Genomic DNA, 19,240 nt, shown 5'->3' on the forward strand with positions numbered 1-19,240 from the left:
GAGGTTCCGGAATGGTCCGGAGATGAAGAATTATATATAGGAAGTCCAGTTTTGGCCACCGGGAAGGTTTCGGGGGTTATCGGTATTGTACCGGGACCACCGGAAGGGTCCCGGGGGTCCACCGGGTGGGGCCACCTGTCCCGGAGGGCCCCGTGGGCTGAAAGTGGAAGGGAACCAGCCTCTAGTGGGCTGGGGCGCCTCCTTGGGCCTCCCCCCATGCGCCTAGGGTTGAGAACCCTAGGGGGGGAGTTCCCCCTTGCCTTGGGGGGCAAGGCAACCCCTTCCCCCCCTTGGCCGCCGCCCCCCCCCCCCCCCAACCCTAGATGGGTTTTGGCCGGCTCCCCCCTCCCAAGGGGTCCTATAAATAGTGGGGGGGAGGGAGGGCAGCAAACACACAGCCTTTGGCGCCTCCCTCCTCCCCTACAACACCTCTCTCTCTCGCGCAGAAGCTCGGCGAAGCCCTACCGAAGAGCCGCTACATCCACCACCACGCCGTCGTGCTGTTGGATCTCCATCAACCTCTCCTTCCCCCTTGCTGGATCAAGAAAGGAGGAGACGTCGCTGCACCGTACGTGTGTTGAACGCGGAGGTGCCGTACGTTCGGCACTCGGTCATCGGTGATTTGGATCACGGCGAGTACGACTCCGTCATCCACGTTCATTGGAACGCTTCCGCTCGCGATCTACAACGGTATGTAGATGCACTCCCTTCCCCTCGTTGCTAGTAGACTCCATAGATGCATCTTGGTGAGCGTAGGAAAATTTTAAAATTATGCTACGATTCCCAACAGCTACCCGTGGCCATTTACTCCGACAGAAGGTGCTGTGGAGAAGTAGATCGATGGAGGAGTACAACCGATATGTGAGGATCGCAGACGGCAACCCTGTGAAGCTAGCTAGGATGTTGGAGATACAATCTTGGTTTGACAACAAGGACCAACTAGCGGCGACGGCGACATCCATGGCCAAATATCTGCAACAGAGCGAAAAGGCGGCGATACTCCCGGAGGGAGTCGCGCGGGAGTACATAGAGCTGCTCCTCTGGGCCATGGAGCAAACAGATTCACCGAATCCGACCGTGAGGGAGCGGTGGTGGGGGTATCGATCCCAGATGGAGCACCCACCAGAGATTGAAGGATCGAGCATCTACAGGGTGCCGTTTGTGAGGGTGTCCTGCCAGAGCGAGCCAGTGGAGTCTTCGTCGACCGAACCCAAGTGCAAGAGGAGAAAAGCAGTTGGCCCGACAACGCTTCCCCGCCATCCTCTCCCTTGCCGTTCACATCGTCTCACGGGGCAGCTGTCTGCCGTCGAGGAATAGGAGGGGACTGCCCCCCCCCCCAGCCCAATACTCGGGCAGGTTGTGAATTGTCAGGAGGAGCTTAGGGTTGTCAGTATTTGCAGGTTGTGAATTGTGTTTTGTGTTGTGTATTTTGAGAGTACTTTCAGATATGAATGTCTTTTGAATTTCAGATTTGCAGTATTGAGCATATGAATTATTTTATGAATTCTAGAGATCTATTTTTAGCACTTAAAAAATGTAGTTTCATAGGAGTATAAAAGTGAAGACAATGTGATTCTCAGAGAAGAAACTGCAAGTTTTAGTTTCAGATAAGAAACTGCAAGTTCAGTTTCAGATAAGAAACTACAACTTTCAGAGGAAGAGCATTTATATTAACACGGCCTTTTCAAACAGGGTTAACATCATGTTGGAAGTTTTATTCATGGTCGAAAATGGAACTACCAGCCAGTTAACATCATGCTGATCAACATTCATGCATAACACATCTTCATATGATGCACAGTCAAAATGCCCACACAATGTCGAGTGTGCGAAACACAGAGAAAACGAGGGACGAAGTTTTGGCAAGTGTTGGACGTGGTGTAGGCAAAAAATTTGGAGATATTTTCCCTGCACAGGTGGAATCGAACCCGGGCGGAACAGCTGTCGGGTAGTGTCACTTGGCCACTAGGCTAGTTCAGTACTTTCGTTAATAATAAGGCACTTCCTCAGGTGGTCGGATCCCCTCATGCGCCTTTGTGCGCTCGCTGCGACACCGCTGTCTGCCATTGTGAACATGCTGAACAAACGAGAGGAATCAGGAGACGACTGTACGTGGAGAGGCGGACAGTCGGGACCCACCAGGTCTATGGCCGTACGCAAGCAAGTGCCTCATCGAATAAATACTTCCTCCTAATGCTATACTGACATTGGGGCCCACTGGTTTGTCAACATAGTTACTAGTACTTTTTTTAGGTGCTTCAACGTAGTTACTATAGGAGATAAATTCACAACGAAGCCGGGGAGCTGGCAGGTATCATTTATTATCACTGGGGCAGCAAGTATCAGCTGGGTTTTGGGTTGCCTCGTCTAGGCTTTCATTTTTAACATGCGCAGCCCACGACCTCGGATGGGAGGTCCATAGGCCTGTTTGTATTTTCTTGAGGGCCGTCATGTATCGACCGGCCTATGGACCTCCCATCCGAGGTTTTATTTTTCCTGAAACATCGGCAGCCCAATTTATGTATTTTTTTTGAAGAAAACGCAGAGGTCTGTTCTATTTTTCTATATAAGAATAGGAACGTCAGGTCCAACTTATGTTTCCCTTCTAACTATATTATATATATTTAAATTATTTTATATGTTATTATATATTATTTTTGTTGTCATCATATATTTAACAGATACTTACATATGTAAGAAAACAATATCCCACATCTTATTAACTTATAAAAATAATTTCTTAACAATAAAATCCTGGATTGTTTTGGCACGAAAATCCTAGTGATTGTGTACAAAAGCTTGGTAAGATTTAAGGACGAATGTAATAATATCACTTATTATTTAAATATATTTATAACAAAATGCTCAACCCCTTTTTATTTTTTTGATAACATTGCTGGCCCAACCCAACATTATAATTAGAATCAGCCCAGCAAAATCGTGTATTTCAAGAAAGTGCAAATGGCCTGTAATTTTTTAGGAAATAAAATAAATGGGCCGCATGGAGGCTACATTATTTGTTCACCCAGCCTAGCTAATGGACTGTAATTCAAAAAAAGATCAAATTAACTGTAAATTCTATTGCGCAAAAAATACTGTAAATTCTGAAAAATGGGTTGAATACGTGCCACATTTTTGGAGGCTGAAATGTGGGACAATAGGTCGAAGCCAATGCAAGTCGTTGTCAATTTAGTCAACAAATGATTCTGACATGTTAGCCGTTGGATTTACATCCAATGACCGGCATCCATCTTCAATCTCTCGTCTTCTTCCTCCAGCACCGCCGGGACCACCTCCCGCCTCCTGCTGCTCGCTGCTCTGCTTAGCACGCTTCGCTATGAAGCGCTAGTCCGCCGTTGGCCAGGCCATCCCTCTACCCCTCCACACCTCTTGTTCTTCTCCACCGACTGCCGAACCACACCGCACTAGAACCAGTTAACCCTCGTACACCTCTCCGTCTGCGGCTCTACTCCCGCGTCTTCCCATCTCCGGCTCGTTGCTGTCCGGGGCCTCGCCGTTGTCCACCACCTTGGATGCGCTCGGCGCGGCGTGGTCAACGTGGTCAAGGAACGACACCATCGGAAGTAGACTGTGTGTGGAGAGGCTGACAGCTGGGTCCACGGCCGCACACAAGGAAATGCCTCCTTATTACGCGCAAAATAATGATTCCTCCACCTGACATCTGGGACCCACCGGAAGGGCCTCTGTATTTCACGAAAATAACGTGCCCCCCGCTGACAGGTCGGACCCACCAGCTATCTTCGCACGCAAGGAAGTTCCTCCTTATTACGCACAAAAAATGAATACTCCCCCTGCCAGCTGGAACCCAGCATAGTGGGAGGCTGACTTGTGGGCCTACCAAGTTGACGGGGACGGAGGGCTTTGTCAACTTAGTCGATATGAACGATTCTAGCTCCTGTTACCGTACGATGTTCATCCAACGGCCGTAGTGCTTCTTCAACCTCTGGTCTTCTTGCTCCAGCCGCCCAAACTAGCGCCGCTCGTGCCGCGTGCTCCTGCCTCCCGTGGCCGGCTGTGATGCCGCGGAGGCCTCACCGCCCCCTACTACTCCCACCGCTGGCCAGGCCATCCCTCTACTCACCCACACCACCTGGTATTCTGCGGCGACGGTAGCCTCACACCACAGCCGAACCAGTGAACCCTCGTACTCCTCTCCATGCGGGCTTCCACTGCCGCGTCTTCCCCCGCTTCGCGTCGTCCCCTTCCTAGGCCTCGCTGTCGTCCACCGCCCTGGTGCTCTCCGCGCGGCGTGGTCAACGTGGTCAAGGAACGACTTCCATCGGAGTACTGTACGTGGAGAGGCTGACAGCTGGGTCCACGGCGGCCGTAAGGAAGTGCCTCCTTATTACGCGCAAAATAATTATTCCTCCACCTAACAGCAGGGACCCACCGGACGGGCCACCGTATTTCGCGAAAAAAATGATTCGCCCCTGACTGCTTGGACCCACCAGCTACATCTTCGCACGCAAGGAAGTGCGTCCGGGCAAAAAAAACGATTCGCCCCCCTAACTGCTGGGACCCACCATCTACATCTTCGCACGCAAGGAAGTGCGTGACAGTCGGGACCCACCTGGTCGAAGCGTACGTAGCGTTGTCATTCTGGTCGCGAACGTGTACGTACATACTGGTGGATGTAGAGGCGCGCACGTGTCATAGTAGAGGCGCGCACATAGCATGTACACGTACGTACAGCGGCCAGTGTGCAAGAAAGAAAATACGGCCACGTACGTACATACGGGCGGGGTCTCGAACGCCTACTCGCGCATATATACGTACGGCCAGGGCTCGTGTACATGGCTGGGTCGGAATGGAGAAACAGCGTCGTCGTCGTGTTCATGGGGAGCCAACTGGCTTGGTCGGAACGGAATGCGTCGTCATGTTCATCGGGAGGGCTTGGACGGAACAGGCGATGGAAACGAGGCCTGGTGTACCGCAGAACGGAGAAAACAGCCTTGTGTTCGACCGGCCACGTTTGAAATGGGATCCTGTTCATCGGGAGGGGTCTGGCGTACCGCAAAACGAAGGAAACGGACTTGTGTTGGACCTCCTATGGTCAAAATGGGGTCCTGTTGATTGGGAGGGGTGTGGCGTACCGCAAAACGGATGAAACGGACTTGTGTTGGAGCGCTACGGTCGAAACGGGGATCCTGTTCATCGGGAGGGGTGTGGCGTAGCACAAAACGGGACTCCACGGGATACTGTTCATCTCCACCGTCGACCTCCTCCAGCCTCCACGGGCTACTGTTCATCCACCGTCGACCTCCTCCAGCCTCCACCTATGACTGTTCATCCACGGGCTCCAGTTCACTCCACCGCGCGCTATTCCACCGGCTACTGTTCGACCACCCCTCTCCGCGGGCTCCTATTCAACCACCCCTCCACGAGCTACTGTTCATCCATCGCTCCACCGTCTACTATTCATCCAGCCCTCCACGGGGTCGTCCTGTTTTTTCAGCCCTCCACGGGGTCCTGTTCATCCAGCCCCAACCGGCTCGATCAATCGGGGTCCTGTTCATCTAGAGGCAATGCCACAGGGTCCTGTTCATCCACCCCCACCACTCACTGTTCATCCAACCCCCCCCCCCCCCGCAACGCTCACTGTTCATCCAAACCCCCTGCAATGCTCACTGTTCATCCAGAGGCAGCATCGATCGGCTTCAGTTAGCAGTAGTAGCGAAGGAATCGCTCGATCGCTCGGGTTCAGTAAACCGTAGCCTGCAGTGCAATCGCTCGGGTTCAGTTAAGCGACGCCTCGCTCGGGTTCAGTTAGAGCCCAACGCCTCGCACACACGCGCGTACGTGTACGAGAGAAACGCGCATCGCTCGGCCGCCGACCACCCACTGTAACCGGGAACTCGCCGAAATTTTCCTCGCCCTCGCTTCTACCATGGTTTTTTTCGTCATGGACGGCCCAAAGAATGTCATGCAGCTGCGTCTCCGGCCCGCCCAGGACGAAAAGCCCATTTTCTATCATGATTTTTTGTCATAGAAGTAGGAGCCCACCACATCTATGATGATACCGGGTTTTGTCACAATTATCGTCATAGAAGTGTCATAAGTATGACAGAAAAAAAATTCGTTCGGCCCAAAATGTCACGGATGTGTCTTTTTTATGTAGTGTAATGTCCTATAGCACCACGGCGGCATCCTCTTCCCCCTAGACCTCTGGCCCCTTCCGTTTTCTTCTCCGGCGAGCCGTTCCAAAGACCGAACAGTCAGCCCCGTGGCCATCGTCGCCTTCCTCCCCGGTGTCCGCTTCCTCCTCTCGTCCGCGAGCGCCTCTCATCTCCGTGAGCCTCTGCTGTTCGTCTCGATCCCCCTCGTCGCCTTCCCGTCCCTCCCCGTGAGCCCTGGCCGGACTCGTTCGGCGGCGACAGGCTCGACATCTCCTCGCCCGCCTATTTAAAGGCCCTCCCCCGAGACCCCGAGCACTCCGGCAGCTCCCCATTCCTCCCAGCGCCCTCCCTAGCCAGTCACCTGAGCTCCAGGAGCTCCCCATCCTCTCCCCATCGCCATGGCCGCCGCCTCAGGCACTGCTCGATTCCGGCGATGTCGCACTCCTCTCGCAGTTCCACTTCCACCAATACGCTCCCAAGTGCCCTGTGAGCCTCCCCGTTGCCTCGCCCGACCGTTTCCCCCACCGGAGCCCCTAGTTCACCGGAGGCCCAAGCTCTTCTCCGCCACAAGCCCTGCTGCTCCTTTCCCAGTCCTCCTCACCGGAAACGGAGAGCCCCACGGGATGCGCCACTCCTCGAGGAGCACGCTGGTGGCCGGAGCCTCGCCGGAGGTAGCCCGTGTCGCCGGGGCTCGTCGCCGGAGCGCGGCCGTCCTCTGCCCCGTGGGCGCGCGTCGGGGAGAAGAAGGAGACGGCCAGGAGGAGGCGTTGACCTGGCCAGGCGGGCCCCGCGCCTTTCCCCGACCCCACCTGGCAGTGACCCTGGCGCCCGGCCCCACCTCTGCCGTGTTGACCGGTCCTGCCAGCATGGATAAGTGGCGGCACCCCGCCACGAAGCCGCTTTCCCCGCGCGAATGCGTATTTCGGAAGTGCGCTTTCAATCACCGAAAGCGTATCTCAGAAAAGACGTGTTTTGTTTAAACTGCCAGGGACCTGTTTGTAGAAATATTTTTATAGACTAGTCCCTGAGCTTTATGTACGTATCTTTTCAACCACAACTCCGATTGAGGTGATTCCCGCGCTCACGTTCTCTGTTCATCGAGATCTTTTTGATGGGACTATTTTCTTGATGTTTGCACATTCTAAAAATGCCCATTTTGCCCTTGCCCGTAAAGAGCCCCCTCCGTGAGAGAACTGTTTCCGGCAAATTTTTCGGCGGTCGTTTCACACTTCTTCCCGTAGTATTTGTCGACCCCTAGGCAAGCCAACCTCTTATCATGAGCCCCAAACTTGCATGTTGACTTTGCTTGCACCTTGTGTGTGTAGTTGCAGTTGTTGCTTATCACTTTCATTTGCAGTTATTCCGTTATGCTCACCATGCATGCTTGTGTTTTCATGATATCTTTTGCCATGCTAGTTAGAATGTTGTTATTGATAATGCCATGTCACTACTCTACTTTGTTTTCATGTCATCATTATAAAATGCTATGATGATTGTAATGCACCGTTGATATGCTAGTACTTGGTATCGTCATGTTCACTATGCTATAGTTGTGCACTTGAGAAGTTTGGTATTTTGTCCATGCATTTGTATGTTGCATGCTCATTGTTGCATTCATGTTAATATGATGATGGATAGGATAATAAAATAACTTAATAATAATAAACCTCCTCCGTCATAGATGGGATCGAGTCATAGTGCCGCCAAATCGAACTTTTTCAGTGCAGCCACATTTTGCCTTTATGGGAAGGCCCTAATGCGATCTATTGTCGTGCCTCTCGCCGGTGCCTCCAACTAGGGAAGATTATGGGCGCGCGCTAACCTGATCAGGTAGGCGGACATAAGCCTTGTGTGTCCGTTGTTGAGTTTATGGTACTGGGTCCCCGTGTGGGATCGTTTATGTTTTGGCCACGACGGTGGTCGTTGTGTCTTTGGTAGACACGGGGCCACACAGGACTAGCCCGGTGGGGAGTGAGTCGGAGTGGCCGGGAGAGTGTCATGGCAGTAGGCTGGTTTTGTCGGAACGCCCTTGGTCCACCCGAATGGGAGTGCGAGGCCATGGATTCCGTGGTGTGGGTACAGTGCGCTACCTCTACAGAGTGTTTCTAGAGTCTATTGATAGCACACAGTTCATAGTAGGTCACACTATCAGGTCTTGGTCGAAATGGAGGAAAACCTAAAATAATTAAGCTGATTAATGTGGTAACAAGAATGTGGTGACTCGGACTATGGGATAGTCGTGAGAAGTCACGGTGATGTGTTGATATGATCACGAGACGAGGTCTCGGTGAGTGTTGGAGACCAAGTGTTGGTCGTGGTAGTGATCGCCGGAAAGATCACCGTTTGAGACCAAGTGTTGGTTATGGTTGTGATCGCCGGAAAGATCACCGTTCGGTTGCGAGGCAACCCGTTGGTAAGAGAGTCCGATGGACCCGATGCACAAGTTTGGTTGCATTGCATGAGTAGTAACTTTTTATTGGCATATAAATAACCATGGGAGAACATGAGATGATTGCATGAAGGTATCATGTTATGTCTGCATTGGATCTGATTGGTAGTTTATTTTCAGCATAGTTTCATGATGCCATGCCATGTTTGGATTGAGTTTATGCCAGGTTTTGATATGCCATGTTGGGATTGAGTTTATGCCATGTTTTGATTGAACTTATGCCATGCTTAGATTATGTCATGATCAAGATGCTATGCGATGCCATGTTTGCCGTTGCCATGTTAGAAGTAAATTTGATATGTCAGGTTGTTGTTAGTTGATGCTATGATGTTGTTCATGCTTAGTTGATCCATATCATGTTGTGTTTAGGAATTGATATGAGGTAGATTGTTGCATGTGCTTGGTTCCTGCATTGTCTTCTGCTTGTTTGGATGCTATGTATTTGGTTGTCTTGCAAGTACATTCAATGCACTAACCTGGCGTGTCATGCCAGTTTTGTAGGTCATGCCCGAATTGTTCACTTGTTCCGTCGTGCTAGGCCGTAATCTTGCCAGTCCTGTGAGTCGTGGAGCCCAGCCAGAGTTGTTATGCTGCCAAACCAAGACTTCCGCCGCCATTCAATTAGACTTCCGCTGTCATTTAAATAGCCTTAGGGCTATGCCAGATAATTGTATTCATCAATGATGTAATCTTATACACATGTATTTGATGAATATTGTTGTACCTGGAATGTTGTATTATGGACCTGTCGTGCGTCAGGTGTTATCCTAGGCTGACGTGCGAAGGCCCCCTGCTCCATGCGGATCGGGGTGCCACAGGGCATGGTATCAGAGCAGCCAGGCTGGCATAGGTTATCATAGCATTAGATCACCGCTACCATTAACCAGTAATGGCCCTAAGGGATTTGACCCATCCCTGGCATCCGGCATGGCCACTGTTAATTAACAGGTGGCGCAGTCGGGACCGACACGTCCTCACCCCGCTGTCCCCGCCTAGTTATCCATGGAACGAATAGCAACCGTATCCGTTCTGGTCGGCCGCACCGCTCACCCTTCGCCATTAAGGGAAAGGGGCCACACCATGCGGGCATGTCCCGCATAGCTGCCTATAAAAGCCCCCTTTCCGCTCGCCGCATCGCTCACCCCTCAGTCAACCATGTCCCTACAAAGAAGCCTAGCTAGTAACACTCCAGCCATGGCTAGCACCTTCAAAGCTCCCAAGTTTCACAGTCGCACCTTTGCCGTCAACCATGCCAGATTTCCACCTCTTCTCACTGAGATGCTCACCAAAGCCTTGGGCTGTAATGCTAGACCTGGTGTTCCAATCGGCACCCGTCCCTCACCTTCACCGCTATGATGCTAGAGTGCACATCAGCCTAGGCCCCGCAGCAGATGGTCAGCCCTTGGTTTTTCAGGGCAGAGCCATGCCCACTACTGATTTGGCCATTCAGGCCGCTGCTGTAGAGGCTATCCTATACCTCCGAACCAAGTTCCCGCAAGTGGCAGAGGGGCGGGAGTTCTACTTTTTCCCTGTGGTGACAAGAGTAGGAATTCAGCCTCCTACCACTAATCCAGGAGATGACCCACCAATCGCTTGCCTGTGCAATATATCACTGCCCAGGGGATGATGATTTATAAGATACTTGCCGAGTTTAGAACTCTGGACAACGATGCGGTGCGAGTTGTCAAGGAAGCTTACCGTGAGGCTCGTAAATTCGCATCTCAAGTCGTTTGCCCAACGCCATCCGAACCAGTGCTATCCTCGCAGCCTGTGTTGTGGCCTAAGCCAAACATCATCACCCTCGACAATGCTCTTTTACGAATCCACCAGCAGCATTTGCTCGGATCAATTTGAGCCACACCCCCAGCAGCCGAACCCCAACCCATAGTGCTGTCGGATGATGAAGATGGAGATTGGCTCAGTCTTCGTCCTGCACTACAAGAAATATGTCAACTTGTGACCTTGACTATTGGTCACTGAAAGGTCATTGTTTTTCATTTGCGACCTTTTTGTGACCAAAAACTGAAGGTCAAAAGCTGGCAGTCGTAAACTGAAATTAACGACCTTCTCTGTGAGAAGGTCGTAGACGTTTACGACCAAAATATGCCTAATGTTTTGTTTTGGTCACTAGCAGCCTCCCCAGGCCACGTAGGCATCCGGCGTGGCAATCTGATGTGGCACAAGAATCAGCCCGGTCCAATTCGATTTTCTACATGGGCCTAGCCCAACAATTCGGCCGTTTTAATGTATTTTTTTCATGTGCTTTTATTAGCTACATGGGTCTGACCCAACAATTCAGCCTTATTGATTTCTTTGCGTGGCCCTTTTAACAGCAGATTTTCTTTTTGATCATGTATTTTTCTGGGCCATTTCTTTGCTGGGCCTCTCATGTTTTTCCCTCAAAAATAATTGTCCAATATAACTTGGGCCTAGCCCTTCCGGAAAAATTAATTCAATCCAAAAAAATTACTATGCCATAGACATTACAACTCATCACACCACAAGCTATCTTGGGCCTAGCCCAGTTCTGATACATTTTCAAAGCAACGTGCAATGTTATTATATTACAACCATTCATTCCAGCAATACTATTTGAGGCTGGCTGGCTGGCTGAGCTACTACTGACTGACTGCGGGCTAACTAAGTTTTTACAAAAGGTGAATCAGAAACCTAACGCTACTGCATTTGCATGGCGCTGCTGAAATACTCTAGGATCGTGAAAAAAATAGAACTAGCCTATCTGGTACTTCATAACAACCAAACATGTAATCTGCTTAATGGAAAGATTACTTCTCCAAGTACCGCTTCTCCCTTAGCAAGCAATGACAGGCTGATGCAAAACATCTGAGCATTCAAAAGAGAACAAAAGGTATGTCACTGATAGAATACAGAGTACTTTTAAAATAAAAAGTAAAGATACACCAGTATATTATCATTCTACTTATTATTATTATTAACCAGATCATTCTACTTATCCAGAATATGGCTATTGATCAAAATTGGGAATTGAATTGGCACATATGACAAACTTAGCAGCAAACGAGCATGGAATGTTTCACATACACGACAAGGTTTAAAAATCATCATTCAAAGTTACAGCAGATCGAAGTTCCATTTGAGTATATGGAATAACATTCATATTCAATCAATAGTACCTATTAAACTACCAGGTGAATGATGGAATTAAACAGACACTACCTATTCATCTTGCCATCTGCTATAACAGAGCAACTATGTCAAAGTTAATTATGTGTATGTCACATGATACATGCATCAGGCATAAGGACATCAAGCATCAGGCCCATATCTGTTCAGCAAGACAGAGTACATACCTTTGTGTCGATGCAATGGATGGGGCTGCAGTTGAACACTTGAACATATGGTCCGCATCATCGTTGACGCTGGACGTCGCACGTACTTGTCCATTTAGAAGTATGCCATGAAAGATGTTACACAAGCAAGTATTAGCATAAAGTAGAGCTTCTACAGTACATGCAAGCTTTAGATATGAAGGACCAAGCAAACTATTCTGGATAATATCTAAAGTTACAGAAAAGCATGTATTGGTCTAAGAGACTAATATAGTACGTTCATTGACTGACTCACATGAGATTGACATTCACAAGCTATTTGCATTTTTATTTAGAACTGCGTCACACCATTTACATTACTAATTATGTATTGACATACTTATCTAAAAGAACATATATAGAAACATATGAATTTTATTTCTGGATACCAATACGGAAGTACTAAAAAAACAGGGCTAAACATTAGTAGAAGGTAACAAGAGCTCATTACACAAGTTTTGCTAGCAATTAGGGGACCCTCATTCCTATAATGACCACATTTGGGTATATCCTACCCTACCAGTGGCTAAATAATGCAACTTTATGACTGTCATGTTGTACTAGACCTCATGTTGTACTAGACCTACAGCGCGCCTTGCCCCGCGGAGCCCGGTCCTAACGATTGTGCCTAAGCATGTGTATCGAATAGGCCAGCTTAGCATGTTTTGTTGACGATGTATCACCTAAAAGGCTTGTACTGCCAGAGTGATTACCAGCAGCAGCTGCGAGGAACGGTAGCCGAGTAGCAAAGCAATGCTTATGGAGAACTCGGCATGCATGCAAAGTGACACAAACTCATCATCACATGATATTAATACTGTAAACTCCACACTTACTCGGACACTAGTGATTACCAACACCAACAATGATGAACGGAAGCTAATAGTATGGGCATGCAGAGTGACACAAACTCAACATCAGACAATATGAATACTGTAAACCCCAAACTCACTCGAACAATGCAATGTTTTGAAGCAAGCTCTATGCAGAGTAATGCTAACTTATGGGACAGATGAGTAACACACAAAATGGCAAGCACAGGTGCACTGACAGTGGTAGCTACTGTCAGGTTCAACCCTGACCTTCCATGCACCACCCTGGTAAATACCTGCAGCAAGGAAATAGAGGAAGCCTACCAATTAGGCACCAAATGAATTTTTAAGTGCTAGAGAGCAGATTGAAGGATCAAATTTGTTCAAAATTACTGTGTAATCTGTATGTATAGACTCTAAGTGTATGCTAATGCAGCATCATTCCCTTCCACTAGTAAGTACTCCACGGTGGGGAAGAGAAAACTTGACAGCTGAACAGACAAGCACTAGTTCTAGCCCCTTCCGAGCCAGCGGTAGTACCGCGGTCCCCCGCGGTAGTACTGCAGGCCCGTGCGGTAGTACCGCGTGTCTGGTGCGGTAGTACCGCACGTCGCGGGCTGAGTTGGTGGATAACGGTTGGATTTGTTCTTCCACTATAAAAGGGGTGTCTTCTTCTCCGAGTTGATGACCCCTTCCATCCCCAAGCTCCATTGACGCTCTAAGCTCCATTTTCGCCCGATCTCTCTCCCTAGCCAAACAAACTTGTTAATTCTTTAGGGATTGCTTGAGAAGGCCTCGATCTACACTTCCACCAAGAGAAATTTGATTCCCCCCACTAATCCCTTGCAGATCTTGTTACTCTTGGGTGTTTGAGCACCCTAGACGGTTGAGGTCACAGCGGAGCCATAGTCCTTTGTGGTGAAGCTTCGTGGTGTCGTTGGGAGCCTCCAATTAAGTTGTGGAGATTGCCCCAACCTTGTTTGTAAAGGTTCGGTCGCCGCCTCCAAGGGCACCAATAGTGGAATCACGGCATCTCGCATTGTGTGAGGGCGTGAGGAGAATACGGTGGCCCTAGTGGCTTCTTGGGGAGCATTGTGCCTCCACATCGCTCCAATGGAGACGTACTTCCCCTAAAAGGGAAGGAACTTTGGTAACACATCCTCGTCTCCATCGGTTCCACTCTTGGTTATCTCTTACCTTTACTTGTGCAAGATATATTGTGTTCTATCCTTTGCTTGCTTGGGTGTTTATTGTTGTTGCATCATATAGGTTGCTCACCTAGTTGCATATCTAGACAACCTACTTTGATGCAAAGTTTAATTTGTTAAAGAAAAGCTTAAAATTGTTAGTTGCCTATTCACCCCCCTCTAGTCAACTATATCGATCCTTTCACACACAATTTGGTATTATCTTGAGCCATCGTGACAAAGCAAGCAATCCAACACACGAGCACAAAAAGCAAGCAAAGAAGACGAACGGAAGCAGGGCAAAGAAAAGGCAAATCTTTTTTAAAATCGTTTTAGAAGTGGGGGAGAGGAAAACGAGAGGCGAATGGCGAATAATGTAATGCAAGAAATGAGAGTTTATGATGGGTACTTGGTATGTCTTGACTTGGCGTAGATCTCCCCGACAACGGCGCCAGAAATTCTTCCTGCTACCTCTTGAGCTTGCGTTGGTTTTTCCCTTGAAGAGGAAAGGGTGATGCAGCAAAGTAGAGTAAGCATTTCCCTAAGTTTGAGAACCAAGGTATCAATCCAGTAGGAGACAGCACACAAGTCACCGAATACCTGCACAAAGAATCAAACAAACTTGCACCCAACGCAACAAAGGGGTTGTCAATCCCTTCACGGTTACTTGCAAAAGTGAGATCTGATAGAGATAGATAAACGGTAAAGTAAATATTTTTGGTATTTTTGGTTTACAGATCGGAAAGTAAAAGATTGCAAAATAGTAGATCGGAAACTAATAAGATGGAAAAGATAACTTATATAATGGAAAAATGACCCGGGGGCCATAGGTTTCACTAGTGGCTTCTCTCAAGATAGCAAATAATACGGTGGGTGAACAAATTACTGCCGAGCAATTGATAGAAGAGCGCATAATTATGACGATATCTAAGGCAATGATCATGAACATAGGCATCACATCCGTGTCAAGTAGACCGAAACGATTCTGCATCTACTACTATTACTCCACACATCGACCGCTATCCAGCATGCATCTAGAGTTTTAACTCATAAAGAACGGAGTAACGCATTAAGTAAGATGACATGATGTAGAGGAATTAACTCAAGCAATATGTTGAAAACCCCATCTTTTTATCCTCGATGGCAACAATACAATACGTGCCTTGCTGCCCCTACTGTCACTGGGAAAGGACACCGCAAGATTGAACCCAAAGCTAAGCACTTCTCCCATTGCAAGAAAAACCAATCTAGTAAGCCAAACTAAACCGATAATTCGAATAGACTTGCAAAGATATCAAATCATGCATATAAGAATTCAGAGAAGATTCAAATAATATTCATAGATAATCTGATCATAAATCCACAATTCATCGGATCTCGGCAAACACACCGCAAAAGAGTATTACATCGAATAGATCTCCAAGAACATTGAGGAGAACATGGTATTGAGAATCAAAGAGAGAGAAGAAGCCATCTAGCTACTAGCTATGGACCCGTAGGTCTATGGTAAACTACTCACGCTTCATCGAAAGAGCAATGGTGTTGATGTAGAAGCCCTCCGTGATCGAATGCCCCTCTGGCAGGACGCCGGAAAAGGCCCCTAAATGGGATCTCATGGGTACATAAGGTTGCGGCGGTGTAAAAGTGGTTTCGTGGCCCCCCTGATGTTTTTAGGGTATAAGAGTATATATAGGCGAAAGAACTAGGTCGGTGGAGCTACGAGGGGCCCACGAGGGTGGGGGCGCGCCTACCCCCCTGGGCGCGCCCTCCACCGTCATGGGCGCCTCGTGGCTCCTCCGACTTCATCTCTAAGTCTCCTGGTTTGCTTCTGGGCCAAGAAAGATCATCGCGAAAGTTTTATTCCATTTGGACTCCGTTTGGTATTCCTTTTCTGTGAAACTCTAAAACAGGCAACAACAAAAACAGAAACTGTCACTAGGCTCTAGGTTAATAGGTTAGTCCCAAAAATATTATAAAATAGCATATTAATGCATATAAAACATCCAAAACAGATAATATAATAGCATGAAACAATCAAAAATTATAGATACAATGGAGACGTATCAATGTTCTGCACGCAGCCGCCGCCACCACTTGGAAAGCACCACCCTCTTCCATCGCCATCTGATCCTAGGACCACAACTCCATCGAACAAGCGAAAATGAGTCACAATTGATGTGGAAGTAGATGATGAAGATAAGCAGAGGTTATATTATACAAAAGAAGAGGATATCAGATTGGTAAGTCCCCAAAATCCTCTTACTCTTGTTATGTAGACATCGAAGATATTTCATGTCTTTCTATCTAAGAATTTATTTAGGCTGTAAGGTCCCCATCTATGGGCCCTACCTGTTTCTCTTGATCTCCAAGACTTGGGAGAAGCTCTATACCAATGATGAGTTCATTGCCCCCGGCTGGATTCGTCATGATCCCATCAAGCTCCGCATCAAGAGCCAATGGGCTAACACCACCACTGAGGCCGAGGCTGCCAAGATGGTTGTGGATGAGGATGAGATCGAGGAGGAGGAAGCTGCTGAGGACCGTTCTGCTGGTTACTCTCCTCCCTCTACTGAGCCCTCTTGGGCTAAGAAGCTAAAGACGAAGATGAAGAAGTTGTTCTGCATGCAGACCCAGGGGCAGTACAGGGCCCATGTTGAATCCAAGAGGAGTCGTCAACGCGATAAGAAGATACTACAGACCTTTGGCGAGACTATCACTAGTGGCTCAGAGGAAGCCATCACTCCGGAGGCTGCCTGGATAGCCAAGCAGGGGTATCAATGGACGAAGTCAGAGGAGGAGCCTATTCCCACTGACGAGTCAGACGAGGAGTCATTCTCAGCCTGAGCTACCACCTGTGTCGTAGGTGTCCTCTCTGCCTTTTTGGTGTCTCGATGCCAAAGGGGGAGAGAGTGTAGGATTTGCGCGTCATCTGTCGTATGTTTCGCTTTGTTGCTTTGCTTTCGGTCTGTTGAACCTCGTTTGCTTTGGTTTGGTTTGTTCTCGTCAGACTAAGTTCTCTGTCATATGGTGTAAGAAATATGCACTCTATCGTATCGTTTGTCATTGTTACTTAGTCTTCTCCTTCATCTTGCTTACTTGCTTAGTGTTAGTTATATTGTTGCAGGAGATGCCTTGTCTATAAAATATAGGGGGAGTGGTGATCCTAGTATGTGTGCCGTGTAGTCCAAAGCACATCTCTAGAGTGCACACATCTAGGGGGAGCCCGTCTATATTCTATAGATTGTGGGTTTGTCGTCGCCTCATTTTATACCCCTATGTGCAAATCCCGTATTGTTATCAATCCACCAAAAAGGGGGAGATTGTAAGGGCATATTTATCCCTTAGTTGTTTTGGTGATTGATGACAATGCATTTGCGGACTAATCGTGTGCTCTTAGCATTTATGATATATCATGTCTAGACACAAGACGATTTGGTGCCCCTCAAAAACTATTGAAGACGGCGTTTCTCTACATTTCTTTTCGGTGGATTTGAGTCGTAGGAAAGCCGTACTATTAAGAGGGGGTCTGCGTTGGAAAGGTTTGGGTGGAACCTCACGTACACCTGTTCCTTTTGAACCACCTTTCCTTAGGCTCTTTGGAGCATCCTCCGCCTTTCCATGTCTAGGCAAAATGAAGGACTCCTAGTGTTGCTGAACTGAGACAGGCGGTATTACTGCTCCCCAGAGCGGTACTACCGCTGGCACTTGTGGTAGTACTGGGCTCCTGCACGGTAGTACCTTAGGTGCTCACGGTAGTACCGCCCTTGGGAACGGTAGTACCGTGGCCTCAGGCCAAGCGCAGATGCTCAAGCGATAGTAGGGGCGGATGTAATTTTTTACATCCGCGCCCTACGCGGTAGTACCGTGAGCTCTGGCCAGGCTCAGCGGCGTGAGCGGAAGTAGGGGCGGATGTAATTTTTTACATCCGCGCCCTACACGGTAGTACCGCGCCTGGCGTGCGGTAGTATCGTGTCAGATTTTTGCATGGACCTAAACTCAGCGGAAGTTGTCACGGATGTAATTTTTTATGTCCGTGCCTCCTCTGGCTTGACTATCCCTGCCTTGCGGTAGTACCGCAAGGGGGCGCGGTAGTACCACGCCAGCTGTTCTACCGCTCTCTGTCTTAGCACAACAGGGCTAGTTCTGGCCCCTTCCGAGCCAGCGGTAGTACCGCAGGCCCGTGCGGTAGTAACGCGTGTCTGGTGCAGTAGTACCGCACGTCGCGGGCTGAGTTGGTGGATAACGGTTGGATTTGTTCTTCCATTATAAAAGGGGTGTCTTCTTCTCCGAGTTGATGACCCCTTCCATGCCCAAGCTCCATTGACGCTCTAAGCTCTATTTTCGCCCGATCTCTCTCCCTAGCCAATCAAACTTGTTAATTCTTTAGGGATTGCTTGAGAAGGCCTCGATCTACACTTCCACCAAGAGAAATTTGATTCCCCCCACTAATCCCTTGCGGATCTTGTTACTCTTGGGTGTTTGAGCACCCTAGACGGTTGAGGTGACCGCGGAGCCATAGTCCATTGTGGTGAAGCTTCGTGGTGTCGTTGGGAGCCTCCAATTAAGTTGTGGAGATTGCCCCAACCTTGTTTGTAAAGGTTCGGTCGCCGCCTCCAAGGGCACCAATAGTGGAATCACGGCATCTCGCATTGTGTGAGGGCGTGAGGAGAATACGGTGGCCCTAGTGGCTTCTTGGGGAGCATTGTGCCTCCACATCGCTCCAACGGAGACGTACTTCCCCTCAAAGGGAATGAACTTCGGTAACACATCCTTGTCTCCATCGGTTCCACTCTTGGTTATCTCTTACCTTTACTTGTGCAAGATATATTGTGTTCTATCCTTTGCTTGCTTGGGTGTTTATTGTTGTTGCATCATATAGGTTGCTCACCTAGTTGCATATCTAGACAACCTACTTTGATGCAAAGTTTAATTTGTTAAAGAAAAGCTAATAATTGTTAGTTGCCTATTCACCCCCCCCCCTCTAGTCAACTATATCGATCCTTTTACACACAATTTGGTATTATCTTGAGCCATCGTGACAAAGCAAGCAATCCAACACACGAGCACAAAAAGCAAGCGAAGAAGACGAACGGAAGCAGGGCAAAGAAAAGGCAAATCTTTTTGAAAATCGTTTTAGAAGTGGGGGAGAGGAAAACGAGAGGCGAATGGCGAATAATGTAATGCAAGAGATGAGAGTTTATGATGGGTACTTGGTATGTCTTAACTTGGCGTAGATCTCCCCGACAACGGCGCCAGAAATTCTTCCTGCTACCTCTTGAGCTTGCGTTGGTTTTTCCCTTGAAGA

Source organism: Triticum aestivum, chromosome 6D (assembly GCF_018294505.1).
Source record: "Triticum aestivum cultivar Chinese Spring chromosome 6D, IWGSC CS RefSeq v2.1, whole genome shotgun sequence".
Classification (NCBI taxonomy): Eukaryota; Viridiplantae; Streptophyta; class Magnoliopsida; order Poales; family Poaceae; genus Triticum; species Triticum aestivum.